This window comes from Desmodus rotundus, chromosome 9 (genome assembly GCF_022682495.2).
Source record: "Desmodus rotundus isolate HL8 chromosome 9, HLdesRot8A.1, whole genome shotgun sequence".
In the NCBI taxonomy this organism is placed as follows: Eukaryota; Metazoa; Chordata; class Mammalia; order Chiroptera; family Phyllostomidae; genus Desmodus; species Desmodus rotundus.
Window position 1 is genome coordinate 88,372,909 of NC_071395.1, and position 15,960 is coordinate 88,388,868.

The following is a 15,960-nucleotide window of genomic DNA, read 5'->3' on the forward strand; positions in this document are numbered from 1 at the left end:
ATGAAAGTAGAGCTAGACAGAGATGGGACTGCACAGCATTGGGGATGCCCTGCATGCCACCGAAAATGGCATTTAAAATGGGTGACTTTATGTTATGTGAATTTCATCTCAACAAAAAAAAAAGTCTTAATTTAAAAAAAGGTGCCATAGTTACGGCAGCCTGGGGCAGGGGGCCGGGCTGGTGCACAGCGTCCCACCTTAGCCCCCATGCAGCGAGCATCTGTTGATTTGGAAAAGGACACCTGTCCCTTCTTCCAGAATCTGCTCCCCAGTTGTCCTCTGCGCACCTGTTCCCACCACACTCGCTCAGTCCAGATGCCAGTCACCTGAGTCACAAAATTCCCTTTGCTGGTTTTCTCTCAGTTGCCACCAAAACAGTCCTGACTGGTAGGTTCGATGCTTCGGGGGGGGGGGCAGGCCGTAGTTCATGTCTCAGTGAATTTCGGGGGACAGCCGAGAGATGTCCATGCTGCGGTTTGCAAAGTCTGGCTTCCGACCCTCCACTCCCAGCTGTACAGAAAACTGCAAGTTTCAAAGTACACTTAAAATGTTATTTTTTACGATGGTGATATTTGCACAGGACATAAATGTACATTTTGTGCTATGTTTGTTGTACCATACTTAGAATAATAATAAATGTTATTTTCCTGATTCTAAAATTGTGTTCATAATTTGAAAAACTTTTGCACAATATAAAAAAGTGTGAAGAAGAACACAGTCATCGCCCGTAGTCTCTCCTCCAGAGTTAACAATGGCGAACACTCTGCTAGATGTCCTTGTGGCTATTTTCCACGGGGTGTCTACGTATATTATTTTATTTTTTCACAAAGTGGATCACGTTATATAAATATTTTTGTGTCCAAACTTTCTCATAACTAATAACTATATAAATATAAATATATAATAAATATAAATGATACTTATATACAGTGAGCATCTTTTTGTATCCTTACATTGCAAACTTGATTTTTAATGACTGTATGGCAGCCCATCCTGTGACTGTAACCTACTTGCCCTCAGTGATTCCCAAGCAGTAGATGTGGGTGTTTAGGGGGTTTCCTCTTACTGTGCATCATACATGAGGCTGTGATGATCACAGATGGATTCATGGAAGAGGGGTCACTGAGCCGAAGGGTTCTAACAGTTGCAATGCTTTTGACCCCCACCCTTGCCAGATTGCCCCAAGAAACATTGTCCCTTTTCTCAAGCTTTAGTCTCTGCCCGGGGAGGGGTCTGACCCAGCCCGGTCTCGGAGCCCAAGGGCCTCTCAGGCCAGCCCAGGGCTGGGGGACTGCCAAGGCTGGAGGGGCACATCTGTCTCCCCCGGGCACACACGCCACCTTCCCACATGCAGCCTGCTTCAAAAACTACCCTCACTCCTAATTCTTCAAAGCTTTTTTCATTAACTTCAAAGCCAGGAAATGGCTCTTTATGATGCTATTTTCTGTCATCTCTGGAGCCGGGTAATTGGGGAGGCGGCTGGAGCCTGGACCTGATCTCTTAGTTCTGAAACAGGAGCTCACGTCTCATTTCCTGGCCTCCCTTTCTCCTCACTCGCAGCCCACCCGCCAGGGCTCTGGGCCCTTTGTTTTAGGAGCTCTCGCCCCACCAGCCACTGATGGCCACTCGGCAGCTGCCCTGCGGGAAGCGAGGTGACCAGCCACCTCACCTATTTCTCAGGAGAGCTGAGCTGCCTCTCACCCCTTGGAGCCTTCCAGAAGTGTACTGGGCTTGCAAAGGTCCTCCCACAGTCCTCTTCTGGTGGCTGGAACCTCGGAGAGTGCTCTAAGGAGATGTGATGTGTCACCTGGCCAACTGAACACATCGGCTCCTGGGAATCCATGCCGTGGTGGTGTGGATTAGTTTATCAGATGACACTGGCGTCTCCCTGAGTCCCGAGGGGGTGAATCACCAGACAGACAGCTTTTACAGGGTTCCGTAGAGAACGAGGAAAATCTAGGGTTAAGAGGCTGCAATCACCTTTTGCAAAGATCCTTCCCCAGGCACCTGGCTCCTTGGCCGTGCAGGGAGCTGTCCAGGTGCTGACCTGAGTTAGCACCGTCTTCTGGGCCACCTTGAGACCTTTCCTGCCAAGGTCTCTTTCTTCCCCTTGACCACCTGCCACCCCTGCCACCCCGTCTTCAGCCCCATCAGGGCCTTCATTTCAGTGTCATTTCCTGTAACCCCCAGTCACTTCTCAGCGGTCTAAACGGAGAGGAGTCTTCATTCCGTCGATGGGCTCCCCTGCCCTTGAACTGTTGGATAAGCAGTGATCGAGTTGCCAAGGGGACAAATTAGGACAGCAGAGGCTGAACAGCTGGTCTTAGCGGAGCAGGGGGTGCAGCTTGGAGAAGCGCCAAGGGGAATACGAACGAATGGCCACCCGGTCACCTCGCAGGGACAGCAACTGCTGTGTGAACTCGCCAGGCTTCACACTCCACTGCCTCAAGAGGAGGAGGGGGCACATTCTAACTGAAGAGAAGTCAGTTATCAATAGGCCCCATTTGGAGGCCTGATGAGGTGCTTAGGGGGCTGAAGAGAGGTGTCAGCTGGGGGCATGGGAAACAGCTCACACCAAACTGGGCAGTGATGGGAAAGGACAGACGTGCTGGGGTCTGAGTGATGGGGACCCAGTGTGGTAGAGCCAGTGTCCCTTTCGACCCCTCCCCCACCATCAAGGTCAAGTCCTAGGAGAAAAGAGGGAACTTATGGGGCTGAATCCATGGGCGAGGAAGGGCAGGTGAGGAAGAAATCTCACCTGGAAATTTAGCACAGCCCACCTTCTAGGTCCCTGCCAGCCAGCCAGCTACCCAGGCTCCCCCGAGGAAAGAGAAACTCATTTCCCTGCTTCTTAAAGTCCAGTGTTCCTTGAGCTGGGGATACCTCATGGCCAGTGACCCTGTCGCCCAGCCTTCCTGTTTGCCCAGTCACCCAGAAGTGTGTGGCCCCCAAACAGCTCCCTGGTTCCCCTGCTGAGACCAGACCCTGCGTGCCTGGGTCCTGGCAGCTGGCCTGAGGGTTCTAGCTGCTGTGCCCACTCACAGCCAGAGAGATGCCAACTCAGACGGCACCTGAATATGCCATTCTCCTGCAACTGCTGTAACCTGGTCATTTCTAGGTCAAATTATGTCTTAAAGCCTCCATTTCCTCACCTAGAAATAGGAACTAGTAATGTCTTAGCACCTAAGGTTGGTGCCTCATGTTTCCACAGTCCCAAAGATAGGGAAATGGGACGGCAAAGAACTCATTGGCTCCTAGACTTCCCTGGAAGTGACACATGTCACTTCTGCTCACATTGCGTTGGCCAAGGCAGGCCCTCTGGATGAGCCTGGCTTCCAGTAGGCAAGGGAGGAAGCACCTCCCACAGGGAGGGCGCTGAGCACCAAAATGTACAGTCTCTTCTGGGGAATGCACGCCCCGCGGACCCTTTCCCCCCAGGGCAGCAGGCGCCCACCTCCACCTCCCAGAGGCCTGGCTGGACCTGCCGCCCCCCCACCCCATCTGAGACATAATTGGGCATTTTCCTTGACTTAAACACAAGGCACACTTTGCAAAGCTGGATGTGCTCACATGTGTGTATGTTTCTAATTAAGACCTAATGCATGAAGCTATCAGATTTGCTCAGACTGGCCCAGGATTCAGAAAAAAGATGACGTTTTATGAAACTTCTCAACCCATGTGCAATGCATGAATTATTGAAAGGGTTGAAAAAGACCCAGGCATAAAGGGCTGCTCCATTATTTATCAGGCCCAGAGTCCCCAAGTCCCCAAGTGCCGCTGCTGGCTTTGACACCTACAGCATTTTCCCATTGTGTCGACAGCGAACGTTTCAAACACGCCATATTGGCAGCCTCCAAGCAGGGCTCCTGCCCACGCCATCCACTGCCTGGCTCATTATCTGAACCAGTCCAAGCTGAGCTGCAGGCTAAGGGTGTTGGCGTTTGGTGCCCACCTGCCTCCCCTTCCTAGAGCTCTCTGCTCACAGGCCCCCAAGCTGAGGTCCAAACTCTTTAAAAGAACTGGAAAGCCTTTCACATTGACCCCAACTTGTCTCTTTGTTTTCAGCTCCATTCTCCACCCCCCACCTCACCCCAGAGCATTTGTCTTTCCCTGAATGTAATTTCATATTCTCAGGCCTTTGCCCACGCTGGCCCCTCTGCGCGGTACTCCCTTCCCATCCCTTTGTCTCCCTGCTGGACTTCTACTCATCTTCATGACCAGATCAGAGGAAGGGAAACCACATGGGAGACATTATCTCAGTGAGTGTCACAGTAACCCAGTGAGGTGGGTCTCATAACCCACACCAGCTACATAATTAGCGGGGTCCAGTGCAAACTGAAAATGCTGCACCTTATTTAAAAATGATTAAAATTTTTAAGATGGCAAAAGCAGATCATTAAAGCAGGCATAAGGCCTTTCTAAGAGCAGGGCTGTGTGCACAGGTCATACGCCCATGAAGGCAGGCCTGCTTATAGAGGAAGAAACTGAAGCTCAGAGAGGTTAAGTAGCTTGTCCAAGGTCACACAGTAGGTTCGAAGCAGAGTCATGTTGAATCCCAATTCCTTTTCTGTCAACCACCCACCTCGTGAGACCTCCCCACTTGCCCCCCACGGAATGACTGGAGGGAGGCTGTGAGCACCCCTAGTAACTGTTTTCCTTTTAAAGGGTGTGTTCTGCAGGTAAGGGGTCTGTTGCTTCACCGTGGGCATTGAAATGTGACCAGCATCACACAGATCAAAGAGGACCTGGGGAGCAGGTGCTCATTCTAACATCCCTCAACCAGCCCACGAGGGCGGACACCCACTGCCCCAGCCACCCCTGCCCTCAAGCCCACCCTCGGGCAGTCCGCTGACCCCCAAACACACTCTGCAGTTGTCTGAGGACGTGGCTGCTGCCCGGCAGAGATGATCCTGTGGGACATGGACCCCAGGGCAGTGTCTCTGGCCTTCGCTGGGAATATTGAATGCAGACCTGGAAGAAGATATGTCTTCTGGCCGCTATACCCACTTTTTATCTTCATATCACTGATCCAGCTTCACCAGTGTTTTTTTCTCTTTTTTCTCTTCTGTCTGTCTGTCTCTCTCTCTCTCTCTCTCTCTCTCTCTCTCTCTCTCTCTTTTTTGTTGGTGGTTTCCCCCTTAACAGTGTTATTCATTCACTCAACAAATATAACTAAACACCTACTACGTGCCAGGCCTTCTGCCTTTAAGGAGTAATTTGCTTATTAACACCACACAGACAGGAAGCACGGGGAGGCTGGGACGCACAGATCCTGAGCCACAGGAGACCTGAGCTGCAATCCTAGCTCTGGCATCTTCCAGCTGTGTGTCCCGGGGCACATCCCGTCATCGCTCTGTGCCTCAGTGTCCCCATCTGTAAAATGGGATTGATGTGGGGGTCAAATGACTTAATATGCGCAAAGCGCTTTGAGCAGTGCCTAGTGCACAGTAAGCGCTCAATCAATACTAGGTGCCGTGTAGTGGTTATTGTCTTTGAGCAGAGGCAGCAGTAACAGCTGGAATTTGAAGGTAAGTCTGACCCAGGGCTCCGGGTTTCAACCAAGCCCGAGGCGGTCTCCGAAAGTCTCTCCTCCCTACCCCAGCCCCCAATTCCCCACCTGCAAACCCCACCAAGGTGTTTCCCCCAGAGGGGCTCAGGTCCCAGGAGGAACCCAGCGTCCGCAGGGTCCCAAAGCCCGCGGGAGCTCGCAGCGCGGAGGCGGGGAGGCCCCGCCCCCGGCCCCGCCCCCGGCCAGCCCTCTGTCTCGGAGTTCGCGGCTCCCCGGGCGGCGGCGGCGGAGGCTGCAGCCACGGTCACGGTTGCGGACCGACTCGGCGGGACTAGGCGGGACCGGCGCCAGGGGAACCTCGCGCGCATCCTACCGCCCGACACGCGAAGCCGGCGAGGAGCGTTGCAGCAGAATCGGGGTCGCTGCCGCTCCAGCGAGGTAAGAGCCGGGAAAACCGGGAGACACCGGCTCCCCCAGAATGGGGGCGGGGGAGTGCGACCTCCCGCGGGAGCCGCTTCCACGGCGCTGGGCCAGCCCTCGCCCTCCCCCCGGCACCCCTTTACCACGCAGCCCGGGCGGGGGCCGGCTTGCCCCCTGCGCGCCTCCTGGCCGGGCGCGGCGACGACAGGGGCGGCGTGGTGGGAAGCGTGAGTGTGAGTGTCTCCCTCTCCGGGATGTGCGGGGAGGTGGTGATACCTTCTCTTTGCCAGCGCTGCTGGGCAGGTGTTGTTGCCGGCTCCGAAGCTGAGGGCAGACTCCCTGGGCGGGCTTGAATGCTTGGTAGGAATTGTCCGGATAATGCGGAGGGCAAGCCCACCGCCACCTGTTGAGCTGGGCTGTTCACGCGCGTCGAACATCCCACTTATCGCAGCCTGCCTGCCGGGTGGTCTCACCTCCCCAGCTGTCCAATCGCCCCGCCGCCCCGCCTGCCCCCAGGACTCTGCCCGAGTGCCTAATGGGACAGGGAGGGTGCCTGGGTCCGGCTGGGTCTGAGGAAGTGTCCCTGCCAGCCGCCACGGAGCAGAGATGGACACGCGGGAGAGAAGGACGTGGTGGCCACGGAGGATCCTTAGGCAGATGCCCCCCCAAATTTCTCCAGCCACCCCAAAGCCCCCTCATTTTAATTACTTGATTTGTCTCTTTGCTGTCATCCTCATTTGGCATTGATGAAGATGCAGTTTAGTAAAATGTTGTAAGTGAAGTCAAATTATTGCTTCCTGGGATTGATGATCAAATTTCACTTCCTGGGACTGAAAGAAACTTAACAGAGAATTCGTGGACCTGGCTGGGGAGGAAAGAGGCTCTTGAGCTGAGCCTCACCAGTGCAGACAGGGCACCCCTCACAGACCCGGTGTAGCCACATGCTCTCATCTGCCCCCTAGAACCTGCCAGGCACATGGTGTCCTCTTCTGTGGTTACAGAGAAGGAAAGGAAATCACCTACTTTGCATTGGGTTATTAGAGGCCGGATAGGAGCAGGTCTCAGGACAGGATCCCCAGGTGGAGGTGACACTCCAGCTGTCACAGTGCTGGCTCCATGCCATCCTGGGGAGCCCAACATGGGATCACTCTCCCGGCCACCTCGGGCTCACTCCCTCTTCTCCATGAACCCCGGGGGTGGATGAATTAAGATCCCAGACTGCACTGGAGGTAGGCGAGGGGTGCCTGGCCTGGATTTCATGTCCCGGTTTCAGGACCTCTCAGGACCACAGGCAACTTGGTTGGTTGCATCTTTCTGCTGACACCACAGCCAGCCCTGCCTGCCTGAGTCTGCCTGCGATGCCCTAGCAGCGCCTCACTTTTCTGCTAACTTGGCAGCCGGAGGTAGCTGGGGGCATCCCGTGTCAGGGCCAGGTCCCTGGGGTGCCTCCCTCTCACGTGTGGGAGGTGTGGATATCCCGAGGGGCAGGGAAGAGCCAGGCCGCCCTGCCCACACAGGTCCAGGTTGTGAGGAACTGGCATCCTGGAGGGCTGCACCCATGGCCCGGCCAGCAGGCAGCAGGCTTGTGAGAGGCGGCCATTCTCAGGCAGTGAGTACAAGTTCCCTGATTTGGCGCTGAGTTGGGGGAGGGGAATGCAGAGGGAAGAGTTTGGCTGAATTATTCACTCATGGCTGGAGGAGGCGGGCCTTATGTCGGGATGGAAAGCACAGGCTCCAGCCGCAGCTGGACTCCTGCCCGGGAGACTCAGTTTCCTCATCTGTAGCACGGGCCTGGGTGTTGTGTAAAGCAAGGACACAGATGTCCGTGTCAGCTCACTGGAGGTGTCCAGGGCTGGTTGTCTCTGCTTCCTCTAGTCCCCAGCCTGACTCTCAGACATGGAACTTGAGGGAGGTGACCATGCACCTAGGAGCCCTCATGCCACCCTCAGAGCTGGAGGAGCAGTGTAGATTTTTGGGTCAGGGCAGCTCACAGACAGAGCTTGGCCTCCCAGGAAAAGAACACGGAAGACTCGGACCCCAGTCTCCTCCAAACCCTACCCTGGGGGATTGGCACTTCACCCCGGGCTTCCTGCCCTCGTCGTCCTTCTGTGCCTACCCCACACGGCCCCCTGGCTCAGTCCCAGGGTGTCACTGGGCACCGGCCTGCTCTTTTATTTCATCCTGGGTTTGGGGTCAGCCTGTCTCCCTGGCAGAAGTGGGGCCAAGCTACCTGTGACTTCAAGAGCACCAGGAACACCCCGGCCCACCAAATATCGTCCTGTCACCCCAGACCTAGCTGTCTGCTGCCTAATATTCCACCATTAGAGATTCATTCCTTTGGCCTCTGACCTTGTACCCAGTTATGTCAGCTACTAAACCTTAGCGTTAGTGGCTCATTTCAGAGCTTTCAGGACCTGTGAGGGGAGAAGAAGGTAGAAGAGAAAGGGGAGCAAAGACAAGGTCGGGAGAGGGAGAGAGAGAAGGCGGCGCTATCCCAGCCTCAGGGTTTGCAGAGAATGGCCCAGCTGTGAGCCCAAGGAGGCCTCTGGGGGGTGGGGCAGGCAGCAGGCAGGGAAAGCTATGAACCTCAAGTGGGAATTCCTGGTGGGAATGTGGGCTGGGCTGCCTTCTGAGGGTGCAGGTGTTAGATAGAAGCTCCCAGAGGCTTCCAGTCCTATGGCTGTGTTGTTTCTGGAGGTGACATCGTCCCCTCCCCTCAGAGCACGGCCACGTGGTGGTTAATGTATTCCATAGGTGGTGCGCTCCGCATTTGCAGAGCCTGGGCTAGTCAGCTGGCTGTTTAAAACGGTCAGCTAATTGGTTAGGTCAGCAAATGGCCCAGGCTGAGCTGCACTGGGGAGGCTCCAACACCTGTGCCTTCCCGAGCACACCCCCATCAGCCTCGGTCACCCTCTCTCCAAGACACCAGAGTTCACCGAGCCCCGTGGGCTCCCTGGGCGGAGAGAGGCAGCCGTGGTCGCCCTAGAAGACCGTGCAGGTGGTTCCCTGCTCAGCTGGGCACACAGTCTGGAATTTTCCAGGGTGGGGGCAAGTGTTGGGGCGGTGCTGGGGGTGAGAACTGCCAGTCCCTGCCCAGGGAGCCCACGGGCTGGCCTTATGTGGGGAGGGACGTTCCTTGGGCTCTAAGGGGACCTGCAACCTGGCTCATGACGGCCCAGCAATGAGCGGTTTGCAGCCCACCCTGGCTGCTGCCAAGGGCAAGCTCAGCCCAGAGGGGGAGAGTTACAGGTCGCCCGTATGACCTGTTGGCCATGAACTCCCAAAGGTAGCCCCTTCTTTAAGATTATTCTCAGCTATATCCGTTCTTCAATAAGAGCAATGGTTCTACACTCTTCTCACAATCACTTTTGAGCACCCACTGTTACACGCCGGCTACTGCTGTGAGTGAAGGGCGCACAGCTGTGGCACTGTTGGCATTTGGGGCCCGGTTGTTCTTTGGGGGAGGGCTGTCCTGCGCACTGTAGGATGTCAGCAACACCCTCCTCACTGTGACAAGCAAAAATGTCTCCGAATGGCACCTGGGGGAACCGTCACCCACTGTTGAGAACCATTGGGAATACAGCCGTGGACAAAACAGACAAAATTCAATGCTCTTCCCTTAGGAGTGAGCGTTCTGTAGAGGCAGGCGGACAGTGAATGTGCTAAAGAAGGAAAATATACAGCAGGCTGCGAGGTGAAAATGCCGGAGAGGAAGACAAGGCAGGCTGGAGGTTCAGAGAGTGTGGGGGTGGGGTGCCATTTTCAAAGGGGCCTCAGGGAAGGCCCCACTGGCAGGTGACATTTGAGCAGAGACCAGGAGGAGGGGAGGGAGACAGGGAGAGGAGGGAGACGCACACAGCTGAGGGAAGGCGTCCGCCTCCAGCCCACTCAGCTGCGTGTGACTGTTGGCACCGCTCCTGAGGCAGAGCTTAGCGAGGGGCAGGAGCCGAGGGCAGGCTGACAGGCCAAGGGGTGAGTGGGACAGAGGACCCAGCAGTGAGTCATTTTCTAAAGTACCGTCTTGAGTCCCACACGCCAGGCTCATGGGCAGACTGATGTTGGGGCATTTCCAGGAGATGGTGTCTAATGACAGCGTCGTCCCTTCTGGGGCATCTGGTCTGTACCTGGCACGTCTGCACTAATAACAGGAGTGAACGTGCAGCGGGCGCTTATCACATGCAAAGCTGCTCGTGTGTAAGCCTCCCGCCGTCCAGTCCTGGAGAGACACACCTCGGTGTCAGGCTGGTTTCACAGTCCAGGAATCAGGCTCGGCTGGGAAGCTTTGGCCTGGAGACGCAGCCCAGGCTCTGCCCCTCCAGTCCCCTGTCCCCCATTCTGGGCAGAGGATGGGCGGAATGGGGGCCTGGAGCTCGACCACCCTGTGTGACCTTGGACAAAGTATTTTACCTCTTTGAGCTCCAGTGTCCTTAATTCTAAAATGAAGGGGAGAGCAGTTGCCCATAGGGTTGGTGTGAGGATAAAACTAAAAGGAAGACAGCGAACAGCACACAGCATCACGCAGTGACAGGAGTGCGGCATTCATGGCGGCCACTTGCGTTGTCTTCTACGCACACTGGGCCCATCCTGCCCACTCCGTGACATCTGCAGGAGGTTCTGCCGAACTTGATGGCTGGGAAGGAATGAAGCCAATGGATCCTTATAGGCCGCCTTGTCCATTAACCAGCCCCAGAGCCACGGTCAAGTGCAAAGGGAGTAGCTACAGTGACAATAGTTCCTACACATGTCCCCTCCACCAGGTCTACTGTGCCGGGTGTTCGACTGACCTTATCTAGTTGTCAAGCAGCTCGTTGAGGTCCTTGTCATTAAACATATTTTATAGGTGAAGAAACTGAAGCACAGATAACTTGCCCACAGTCACCCAGCTCATAAGTAGTAGAGCCAGGATTTGAACCCAAGGAGCTCAGTGTACTTACTGAGACCACTGGAATTTGTAAAAGAAAAATGTAACCAAGTCACTGGGCACAGGGTCTGATGCTCCCAAAATTCTCTTCCCTTTTCCTTCATTCGAAATGAAAACTATTCCCCAGATAGGAACCAGGTGATTGTAATGGACTCAGTTCAGGTGCCACCTCTTCCAGGAAGCCTTCCTAGATGTTCCCCAGTTGTGGTCCCTTGTTTGTGCTTCTGTGCCATCACCTGCATCAGCCAACTTGCTTCCAGCACTGCCAGCATCTGCTCCTCTTCCCCAACCCACTAGGCCAAGGGCTTGCCAAAGAGGTACTCACAGCCTGCTCGTTGAATGACATTTGCTCCCACTGGTCACTGAAATCAATGCCCAGTGCTTCCTTTGCCCTTTGTAGATCTTGCCAGACCCACAAGCTTGTGTTCGCCAGTGCCAACCACACATTATACAGAAGTCAGGTACCAGGCATTAAAGGCAAGCTCTGGAGTTCTGTCCCTGGGGTCTTGGGCTTCTCAGGGAGGCAGGGAATCATTTGATCCACAGGAGACAGCGACGGACCTGTCCCACCTACCTCCGGGGTGCAGGACGAAGGGCTGTGTGAAAGGCGTGGTCAGCAGAGGCCGCGCTCTCACACAGGAGGGGTCACGGGAGGGAAGTGCAGCTTACTGAGCAGTCCCTTGTGCTCGAGCACCTCGCAGCCAGTCTTCCCTCATCCCCTGCAGCCCTGCCCGACTCTCCCTAATTGCTTATGTGCATACATTCTCCTTAAATTGCGGTGAGTCATCGTCTTTGCTATAAATAAGTGCAACCCGTAGGGGGTTTTATTGTGGTAAAACACACACAACATGAACTCTACTATTTTAGCCACCTTAAAGTACACAATTCAGTGGCACTTAGGACATTCAGATGCTGTGCAGCCGTCACTGCTGTCGATTCCCAGCACATGTCCGTCACCCCCTGCTCCCCCACCCCACGTGCCTGGCAACCATGCACTGGCTTTCTATCTCTCTGCCTTTGCCTGTTTTGGGCCTTGTGTATAAACTGAATCACAACATGTGGGCACTTTTCACCGTGCATTACATTTTCCGGGTTCTTCCATGTGGTGGTGTGTTTCAGTACCCCGTTCCTTTTTCATGGCTGCATAATATTCCGTTGTGTGGATCTACTACACGTGTTTATCCATTCATCAGTAGATGGACATTAGTGTTATTTCCGCCTTTTGGTTGTTACAAATAATACTACTATGAACATCCAGGTACAAGTATTTGTTGTAACACCTGTCACCAGGTTTTTTAGGTATATCCCTAGCCATAGAATTGCTGGGCCATGCGGTCATCATACATGTGACTTATTGAAGGACCACCAAACTGTCCACAGCACCCTTTTACATTCCCGTCACCAACTTCCCACCTCCTCGCCAAAACTTATTATTTTTCCTCAGAACCTTTTGTGCCATGATTACCCACGTTTTGTGAGCCCACAGAGGCTCTGCACTCTTGACTGCTGACCTCTTTTCTTCCAGGGCTCATGTGACACCAGGGTCAAGGGCTTAAGGCTCCTGAGCGTCACGCTGCCCCTGGCTCATGACTGCCTCTATTCTCCACAGCCCACCACCCTGTTTGGCTTTTCCTCCAAGCAGGGGCCCCACAGAGGACGGCACTGGCAGCACCATCCTGGCACTTGTGGGCACCAAGTGGGCACCAGAAAGCAGCACCTTCCCTGTGGGCTGGCACACCCAGACACCCCCAGCCATTGCCCTAGGAGGCAGGCGACTTCTTGGGTAAATGTCACTTGACCTCAGAAGAGGGACTGCTCCCTGGTGGGTGACCTTCACTTGTACTTTTCTGTCCCAGAGGCCCCCAGAGTCTCAGCCAGCCTCGCCCTGCTCTGCAGAAGGAGCACACCAGGTGCTCTGGGGCTGGCAGGCACACAGCACCAAGGCCAGCCCCACCTGCCGGGGCACAAGGCAGTGGCTGTCCCCTGAGTTCACAAAGAAGAGGACCAGGCCGGGTCCCCAGCTCTGAGTACAGTGGCAGTCACATGGCGGTGTTTGGACCCCACTTGGCACTCTGCACCCACATGCTGCCCCTCTCTGAAACCTGCCTATGGGACGTTGCTCCGAATTTCAGGCACCCCTATACCCTGCATCCATCCCATTCCCACAGATCACTCCTGGAAACTTGAGGGGGGACGGCTGCCTTGTGTCCAGAACTGAGCCAAGCCCCACATAGGGTCCCAGAGCTTGGCTTTAACAGCAGCTGATGACAGTACCCCGTGTGGGCTGGACCTTGTGTGTGAGTCACCTCATGCACTCCTCACCATGTCCCTGGACAGGGCTGTGACTGTCCCCATTGAGGGCCAGGCTCTGTAAATTCAGACTACAGTGTTATTAATGCCTGATAATGATGCTTGTACCACCGGATTTCACTCAGCTTTGAAGGTATTTGAGCCCAAGCTGAGGAGGAACTTCCATGTGTGTAGGAGAGGTGAGTCTGGGTCTGTGGCATGGCCCTGGTTTCCTTGTTTGACCTTCTCCCACGTCACCCCCCCACACACACAAAGTTGGTGACCTGTGTCCAGACCCTGCCGAGCAGGCCCCAGCACTGCGAGCAGAGAGGAGCCAGGATGCCCCAATCAGATCAACAGTGGCCCCGTGCACATTGATTGAAAGCCCGTGGTCAGCCCAGGGCCAGCAGGTGACAGCGGCCCTTAAGGGGCCACCGCTGGGTTCACCCACCTTCAAGATCAATTTGAATCAGAAACGCAGCCAACATTTTTTTTCCTGTCCTGCCTCCGCAGAGGGAAATACCGCACATGAAACACAATATAGAGACATCATTCTCTGTTATTGATTTCCTCCGCTCCCTCTCCCTTCCCTCCGGACCGGCCGCCTGTCTCCCTCCTGATGAATGTGTTGTTGTGGGAAGAATGAGGAGCACTCATCATCCAATGGGGCTGCAGACACCGCGCCGGAGCAGAGGGCTGCAGAGTGCAGGCAGGCGGGAGGCAGAGAAAAAGCAGCAGCCCTTCTGTCCCGCCTTCCTACCCTGGGGGTGGGGGGCGAGGGGGAGGAGGGGCAGATCCAGCATGGATTGGCCCAGGGTGCTCCCTGACCCCAAGTCCTGGGGATTATACTTCCTGTCTGAGTGGCCCCCAGGGCTCTGTGCCCGTGGGTCTACTTGGGAAGATGCCCCGCCTCTCTGTAGGGAGAATGGGGTGAAAACAGGCTGAGGACTGTGCTCCAGGAGACACAAGATCAGGTCCCACCCCAGCCTCCCTGGGCAGGATGCCTCCTCTCCCACCTCGATTTCCTCACTTGCCAAATGGATCATACCGTCTGTAACAGCATCTTCCTAGGCTTGATGAAAGCATCCAGTGTAAACATTTGGTGAAATATTATGAATGCCAAGGGTCAAGGTCAATGCAGCCGATCAACAAACCCTTCTGAGCCAATTTGCCTGGTGACCCACCCCATTGTTTTCCAGGCTCCTGGATGTGTGACCTTTGTGGGATCTGATGGTCTGAAGATACAGTTTAGATCACTGTGAAGGTCTAGAATCAAATGACTAAGAAAGAAGATGAGGTGGAAGAATTAAAACCCCTTAGTCAGTCTGGCCAGGAGCTGAGTTGAGTAGATGGTGAACAAGCCAGCAGAGGTGAGAAAACAAGTGGATAGTCAGCCGCCTGCAGCCCCATGAGCCCCTGCGCTCCTGAGAGCAGGCTGCAAGTGGATGTAGCTCGCTTCACTCACTCCTGTGCCCCTCCTTGGCAGCCGCATCCCTGTGCTCTCTGCCTTAGACCAGAATTGACTGGGCTGGGCATGCTAAGGACCCCGCTAACAGCCTGCAGAGCCCCACGTGACTTGCACTTTTGCAAACCGAGGTCAGTTGTCCATTAAGCTATGGAGCTGAGCACTCCACTCAGCAATGTATACTGGACACAGTTAAATAATGAAAATAAAAATAGAACATTGCAAAAGCCTGGAGCAAGCTGGCTTCTGCCCCAGGAAGAAGCAGAGAAGGCCATGCCAGGAGAGGGGCCGGAATTCACTGTCTTCCTCCCTCTGCCATAAAGCGGCTCTGGTTAAAAGTATTTTTTCCCTTACATATAGGTCATTTTTCTTAGTTTTTAAATTAAAGTTTATATATGTGTAGACACACATGCATAGGTACCCCAATTGGAGAAATAATCTGTGCTTGTTATAGCACATTGGGAAATTCAGAAAAGGAGAAAGAGGCCGTTTTCCCTTCCCACCCCCACTCCGGAATGCTGAGTGGGGGTGTTAGAGACTTCTGGTACCACCACTAGGCAAGAGGGGGCTGAAAAGCAGGTACTGAATTAGACACGTCCAGTGTCGGCAACACAGTAAGCTCAGCTAACGCATACCCATCCACCTACCAGCACTTAAGGCTTTAAAATACACAGCAGACTCTTAAGAAAGACTGAAGTCCTCAAGCAACTCAAACCCAGAGCCTTCGGCATGTGAACTGACACCAAGGAGGACCAGGAGGTGTTGGGCCCAGGTATGGCCATAGGAACTCAATTCTGAAATTGTAATGCCCAAGTCCCAGAAACAGGAAGATGTGGCCTCGGGCCCTGGCAAGGCCAGAAGTTGCCACGCCCCTCTGTGAACAGGAGGCTAGAAACCTGCCCACTCAAGAGTGGGGTTGCCGGATGTGTGACAAGAGCACATTTAACTTTATAAGAAACTGCAAACTGTCTTCTAAAGTAGTTGTACCATTTTGCATTCCCACCAGCAATGTTTGAGAGCTCCAGTTACTCCAGGTCTTGGTCTGCACTTACTATTGTCAACCTTTTTAATTTTAGCCACTCGTGTGTGTGTGTGTGTGTGTGTGTGTGTGTGTGTGTGTGTTGGTATCTCATTGTGGTTCTGATATAACCTGGATGAGGAAACTAAACAGGACAATGGGGGAAATGATAGGTCAGTCTCGCTCACGACTATAAACACAGATGCCATCCATGTAGTGTTGAACGGGCCTGTGTTTATAGTCACGAGTGAGATTGACCTATAATTTACGTGTAATGTCATATATCACAACAAAAGCAACATTCTAATAATGCAAGAATAGTTTAACATTAGAAAATC

The 15,960-nt window shown here is 54.2% G+C and overlaps 1 protein-coding gene across 1 annotated transcript in view; it reads left to right on the forward strand.

Annotated features, from left to right (window-relative positions):
• Nucleotides 1-5,796: 5,796 nt before the first annotated feature.
• The window catches only part of CACNG5 (calcium voltage-gated channel auxiliary subunit gamma 5), a 30,877-nt gene continuing 20,713 nt past the window's right edge, over nucleotides 5,797-15,960 (forward strand). The window contains exon 1 of the mRNA XM_024573329.4: nucleotides 5,797-5,947. The gene's annotated coding sequence lies outside the window, so the exon portion shown is untranslated. The remainder of the gene's footprint in view (nucleotides 5,948-15,960) is intronic.